At 42.8% G+C, this 7,299-nt stretch overlaps 1 non-coding gene across 1 annotated transcript; it reads right to left on the bottom strand.

Moving 5' to 3' along the window:
* Window positions 1–5,122: 5,122 nt before the first annotated feature.
* Window positions 5,123–5,195, bottom strand: trnar-ccu (transfer RNA arginine (anticodon CCU)). The gene has a single exon. It is a non-coding gene; the product is annotated as a tRNA-Arg (tRNA).
* Between the last annotated feature and the right edge of the window lie 2,104 nt (window positions 5,196–7,299).

The raw sequence follows: 7,299 nt of genomic DNA, 5'->3' as shown, positions 1-7,299 counted from the left end.
ACTGTCTACCTTTTGCAAATAGTACAAACTGATACAAGCAGTAAAAACAATGTGTACTGGATAGCACTGAGACATGCAAATGAAATATAGCTTTCTAATTTCTGTTTGCGTTTCATTTTTGAAAATAATCTGTTTAGCAGAGGATGGTTTCGATCCATCGACCTCTGGGTTATGGGACCTGCACGCTTCCGCTGCGCCACTCTGCTCTCAGCCACTTCAGAAAAGACTAGAACTCACAATCCATTGCTTAGGAGTCCAGTGTCTTAGGCCACTGGGATACTGTGTAAACAGTATGACCTATACGAACTGTTGGAAGAGGTAAAAAAATATATATAATGGCACTGAGACATGCCCATGAAACGACACATTTTTAAAAAATGTTGTTCGCACTTAAAATAAACTGTTTAGCAGAGGATGGTTTCGATCCATCGACCTCTGGGTTATGGGCCCAGCACGCTTCCGCTGCGCCACTCTGCTCTCAGCCACTTCAGAAAAGACTAGAACTCACAATCCATGGCTTAGGAATCCAGTATCTTAGGCCACTGGGATACTGTGTAAACAGTATGACCTATACGAACTGTTGGAAGAGGTAAAAAAAAATTTATAATGGCACTGAGACATTATGCCCATGAAACGACACATTTTTTAAAAATGTTGTTCGCACTTAAAATAAACTGTTTAGCAGAGGATGGTTTCGATCCATCGACCCCTGGGTTATGGGCCCAGCACGCTTCCGCTGCGCCACTCTGCTCTCATCCCCTTCAGAAAAGACTAGAACTCACAATCCATTGCTTAGGAGTCCAGTGTCTTAGGCCACTGGGATACTGTGTAAACAGTATGACCTATATGAACTGTTGGAAGAGGTAAAAAAATATATATAATGGCACTGAGACATGCCCATGAAACGACACATTTTTAAAAAATGTTGTTCGCACTTAAAATAAACTGTTTAGCAGAGGATGGTTTCGATCCATCGACCTCTGGGTTATGGGCCCAGCACGCTTCCGCTGCGCCACTCTGCTCTCAGCCACTTCAGAAAAGACTAGAACTCACAATCCATTGCTTAGGAGTCTAGTGTCTTAGGCCACTGGGATACTGTGTAAACAGTATGACCTATACGAACTGTTGGAAGAGGTAAAAAAATATATATAATGGCACTGAGACATGCCCATGAAACGACACATTTTTAAAAAATGTTGTTCGCACTTTAAATAAACTGTTTAGCAGAGGATGGTTTCGATCCATCGACCTCTGGGTTATGGGCCCAGCACGCTTCCGCTGCGCCACTCTGCTCTCATCACCTTCAGAAAAGACTAGAACTCACAATCCATGGCTTAGGAGTCCAGTATCTTAGGCCACTGGGATACTGTGTAAACAGTATGACCTATACGAACTGTTGGAAGAGGTAAAAAAATATATATAATGGCACTGAGACATTATGCCCATGAAACGACACATTTTTTAAAAATGTTGTTCGCACTTAAAATAAACTGTTTAGCAGAGGATGGTTTCGATCCATCGACCTCTGGGTTATGGGCCCAGCACGTTTCCGCTGCGCCACTCTGCTCTCATCCCCTTCAGAAAAGACTAGAACTCACAATCCATGGCTTAGGAGTCCAGTATCTTAGGCCACTGGGATACTGTGTAAACAGTATGACCTATACGAACTGTTGGAAGAGGTAAAAAACAAATTATAATGGCACTGAGACATTATGCCCATGAAACGACACATTTTTTAAAAATGTTGTTCGCACTTAAAATAAACTATTTAGCAGAGGATGGTTTCGATCCATCGACCTCTGGGTTATGGGCCCAGCACGCTTCCGCTGCGCCACTCTGCTCTCAGCCACTTCAGAAAAGACTAGAACTCACAATCCATGGCTTAGGAGTCCAGTATCTTAGGTCACTGGGATACTGTGTAAACAGTATGACCTATACAAACTTTTGGAAGAGGTAAAAAAATATATATAATGGCACTGAGACATGCCCATGAAACGACACATTTTTAAAAAATGTTGTTCGCACTAAAAATAAACTGTTTAGCAGAGGATGGTTTCGATCCATCGACCTCTGGGTTATGGGCCCAGCACGCTTCCGCTGCGCCACTCTGCTCTCATCACCTTCAGAAAAGACTAGAACTCACAATCCATGGCTTAGGAGTCCTGTATCTTAGGCCACTGGGATACTGTGTAAACAGTATGACCTATACGAACTGTTGGAAGAGGTAAAAAAAAATTATAATGGCACTGAGACATTATGCCCATGAAACGACACATTTTTTTAAAATGTTGTTCGCACTTAAAATAAACTGTTTAGCAGAGGATGGTTTCGATCCATCGACCCCTGGGTTATGGGCCCTGCACGCTTCCGCTGCGCCACTCTGCTCTCATCCCCTTCAGAAAAGACTAGAACTCACAATCCATTGCTTAGGAGTCCAGTGTCTTAGGCCACTGGGATACTGTGTAAACAGTATGACCTATACGAACTGTTGGAAGAGGTAAAAAAATATATATAATGGCACTGAGACATGCCCATGAAACGACACATTTTTAAAAAATGTTGTTCGCACTTTAAATAAACTGTTTAGCAGAGGATGGTTTCGATCCATCGACCTCTGGGTTATGGGCCCAGCACGCTTCCGCTGCGCCACTCTGCTCTCAGCCACTTCAGAAAAGACTAGAACTCAAAATCTTTGGCTTAGGAGTCCAGTATCTTAGGCCACTGGGATACTGTGTAAACAGTATGACCTATACGAACTTTTGGAAGAGGTAAAAAAATATATATAATGGCACTGAGACATGCCCATGAAACGACACATTTTTAAAAAATGTTGTTCGCACTTAAAATAAACTGTTTAGCAGAGGATGGTTTCGATCCATCGACCTCTGGGTTATGGGCCCAGCACGCTTCCGCTGTGCCACTCTGCTCTCATCCCCTTCAGAAAAGACTAGAACTCACAATCAATGGCTTAGGAGTCCAGTATCTTAGGCCACTGGGATACTGTGTAAACAGTATGACCTATACGAACTGTTGGAAGAGGTAAAAAACAAATTATAATGGCACTGAGACATTATGCCCATGAAACGACACATTTTTTAAAAATGTTGTTCGCACTTAAAATAAACTATTTAGCAGAGGATGGTTTCGATCCATCGACCTCTGGGTTATGGGCCCAGCACGCTTCCGCTGCGCCACTCTGCTCTCAGCCACTTCACAAAAGACTAGAACTCACAATCAATGGCTTAGGAGTCCAGTATCTTAGGCCACTGGGATACTGTGTAAACAGTATGACCTATACGAACTGTTGGAAGAGGTAAAAAAAATATATATAATGGCACTGAGACATTATGCCCATGAAACGACACATTTTTTAAAAATGTTGTTCGCACTTAAAATAAACTGTTTAGCAGAGGATGGTTTCGATCCATCGACCTCTGGGTTATGGGCCCAGCACGCTTCCGCTGCGCCACTCTGCTCTCATCCCCTTCAGAAAAGACTAGAACTCACAATCCATGGCTTAGGAGTCCAGTATCTTAGGCCACTGGGATACTGTGTAAACAGTATGACCTATACGAACTGTTGGAAGAGGTAAAAAACAAATTATAATGGCACTGAGACATTATGCCCATGAAACGACACAGTTTTTAAAAATGTTGTTCGCACTTAAAATAAACTATTTAGCAGAGGATGGTTTCGATCCATCGACCTCTGGGTTATGGGCCCAGCACGCTTCCGCTTCGCCACTCTGCTCTCAGCCACTTCACAAAAGACTAGAACTCACAATCAATGGCTTAGGAGTCCAGTATCTTAGGCCACTGGGATACTGTGTAAACAGTATGACCTATACGAACTGTTGGAAGAGGTAAAAAAAAATTATAATGGCACTGAGACATTATGCCCATGAAACGACACATTTTTTAAAAATGTTGTTCGCACTTAAAATAAACTATTTAGGAGAGGATGGTTTCGATCCATCGACCTCTGGGTTATGGGCCCAGCACGCTTCCGCTGCGCCACTCTGCTCTCAGCCACTTCACAAAAGACTAGAACTCACAATCAATGGCTTAGGAGTCCAGTATCTTAGGCCACTGGGATACTGTGTAAACAGTATGACCTATACGAACTGTTGGAAGAGGTAAAAAAATATATATAATGGCACTGAGACATTATGCCCATGAAACGACACATTTTTTAAAAATGTTGTTCGCACTTAAAATAAACTGTTTAGCAGAGGATGGTTTCGATCCATCGACCTCTGGGTTATGGGCCCAGCACGCTTCCGCTGCGCCACTCTGCTCTCGTCCCCTTCAGAAAAGACTAGAACTCACAATCCATGGCTTAGGAGTCCAGTATCTTAGGCCACTGGGATACTGTGTAAACAGTATGACCTATACGAACTGTTGGAAGAGGTAAAAAACAAATTATAATGGCACTGAGACATTATGCCCATGAAACGACACATTTTTTAAAAATGTTGTTCACACTTAAAATAAACTATTTAGCAGAGGATGGTTTCGATCCATCGACCTCTGGGTTATGGGCCCAGCACGCTTCCGCTGCGCCACTCTGCTCTCAGCCACTTCAGAAAAGACTAGAACTCAAAATCTTTGGCTTAGGAGTCCAGTATCTTAGGCCACTGGGATACTGTGTAAACAGTATGACCTATACGAACTGTTGGAAGAGGTAAAAAAAAAATTATAATGGCACTGAGACATGCCCATGAAACGACACATTTTTAAAAAATGTTGTTCTCACTTAAAATGAACTATTTAGCAGAGAATGGTTTCGATCCATCGACCTCTGGGTTATGGGCCCAGCACGCTTCCGCTGCGCCACTCTGCTCTCAGCCACTTCAGAAAAGACTAGAACTCACAATCCATGGCTTAGGAGTCCAGTATCTTAGGCCACTGGGATACTGTGTAAACAGTATGACCTATACGAACTGTTGGAAGAGTTAAAAAACAAATTATAATGGCACTGAGACATTATGCCCATGAAACGACATATTTTTTAAAAATGTTGTTCGCACTTAAAATAAATTGTTTAGCAGAGGATGGTTTCGATCCATCGACCTCTGGGTTATGGGCCCAGCACGCTTCCGCTGCGCCACTCTGCTTCCATCCACCCCAGATGGGACTTGAACCCACAATCCCTGGCTTAGGAGGCCAGTGCCTTATCCATTAGGCCACTGGGGCACTGTCTACCTTTTGCAAATAGTACAAACTGATACAAGCAGTAAAAACAATGTGTACTGGATAGCACTGAGACATGCAAATGAAATATAGCTTTCTAATTTCTGTTTGCGTTTCATTTTTGAAAATAATCTGTTTAGCAGAGGATGGTTTCGATCCATCGACCTCTGGGTTATGGGACCTGCACGCTTCCGCTGCGCCACTCTGCTCTCAGCCACTTCAGAAATGACTAGAACTCAAAATCTTTGGCTTAGGAGTCCAGTATCTTAGGCCACTGGGATACTGTGTAAACAGTATGACCTATACGAACTTTTGGAAGAGGTAAAAAAATATATATAATGGCACTGAGACATGCCCATGAAACGACACATTTTTAAAAAATGTTGTTCGCACAAAAAATAAACTGTTTAGCAGAGGATGGTTTCGATCCATCGACCTCTGGGTTATGGGCCCAGCATGCTTCCGCTGCGCCACTCTGCTCTCAGCCACTTCAGAAAAGACTAGAACTCAAAATCTTTGGCTTAGGAGTCCAGTATCTTAGGCCACTGGGATACTGTGTAAACAGTATGACCTATACGAACTTTTGGAAGAGGTAAAAAAATATATATAATGGCACTGAGACATGCCCATGAAACGACACATTTAAAAAAAATGTTGTTCGCACTAAAAATAAACTGTTTAGCAGAGGATGGTTTCGATCCATCGACCTCTGGGTTATGGGCCCAGCACGCTTCCGCTGCGCCACTCTGCTCTCATCACCTTCAGAAAAGACTAGAACTCACAATCCATGGCTTAGGAGTCCAGTATCTTAGGCCACTGGGATACTGTGTAAACAGTATGACCTATACGAACTGTTGGAAGAGGTAAAAAAAAATATATAATGGCACTGAGACATTATGCCCATGAAACGACACATTTTTTAAAAATGTTGTTCGCACTTAAAATAAACTGTTTAGCAGAGGATGGTTTCGATCCATCGACCTCTGGGTTATGGGCCCAGCACGCTTCCGCTGCGCCACTCTGCTCTCATCCCCTTCAGAAAAGACTAGAACTCACAATCCATGGCTTAGGAGTCCAGTATCTTAGGCCACTGGGATACTGTGTAAACAGTATGACCTATACGAACTGTTGGAAGAGGTAAAAAACAAATTATAATGGCACTGAGACATTATGCCCATGAAACGACACATTTTTTTAAAATGTTGTTCGCACTTAAAATAAACTATTTAGCAGAGGATGGTTTCGATCCATCGACCTCTGGGTTATGGGCCCAGCACGCTTCCGCTGCGCCACTCTGCTCTCAGCCACTTCACAAAAGACTAGAACTCACAATCCATGGCTTAGGAGTCCAGTCTCTTAGGCCACTGGGATACTGTGTAAACAGTATGACCTATACGAACTGTTGGAAGAGGTAAAAAAAAATTATAATGGCACTGAGAACGTCGAGTCCAGTATCTTAGGCCACTGGGATACTGTGTAAACAGTATGACCTATACGAACTGTTGGAAGAGGTAAAAAAATATATATAATGGCACTGAGACATGCCCAGGAAACGACACATTTTTAAAAAATGTTGTTCGCACTAAAAATAATCTGTTTAGCAGAGGATGGTTTCGATCCATCGACCTCTGGGTTATGGGCCCAGCACGCTTCCGCTGCGCCACTCTGCTCTCATCACCTTCAGAAAAGACTAGAACTCACAATCCATTGCTTAGGAGTCCAGTGTCTTAGGCCACTGGGATACTGTGTAAACAGTATGACCTATACGAACTGTTGGAAGAGGTAAAAAAATATATATAATGGCACTGAGACATGCCCATGAAACGACACATTTTAAAAAAATGTTGTTCGCACTTAAAATAAACTGTTTAGCAGAGGATGGTTTCGATCCATCGACCTCTGGGTTATGGGCCCAGCACGCTTCCGCTGCGCCACTCTGCTCTCAGCCACTTCAGAAAAGACTAGAACTCACAATCCATGGCTTAGGAGTCCAGTATCTTAGGCCACTGGGATACTGTGTAAACAGTATGACCTATACGAACTGTTGGAAGAGGTAAAAAAAAAATTATAATGGCACTGAGACATTATGCCCATGAAACGACACATT

The sequence above is a fragment of the Oncorhynchus clarkii genome, chromosome 7 (genome assembly GCF_045791955.1).
Source record: "Oncorhynchus clarkii lewisi isolate Uvic-CL-2024 chromosome 7, UVic_Ocla_1.0, whole genome shotgun sequence".
Taxonomy (NCBI): Eukaryota; Metazoa; Chordata; class Actinopteri; order Salmoniformes; family Salmonidae; genus Oncorhynchus; species Oncorhynchus clarkii.
This window is presented reverse-complemented; position numbering and strand designations above follow the sequence as displayed.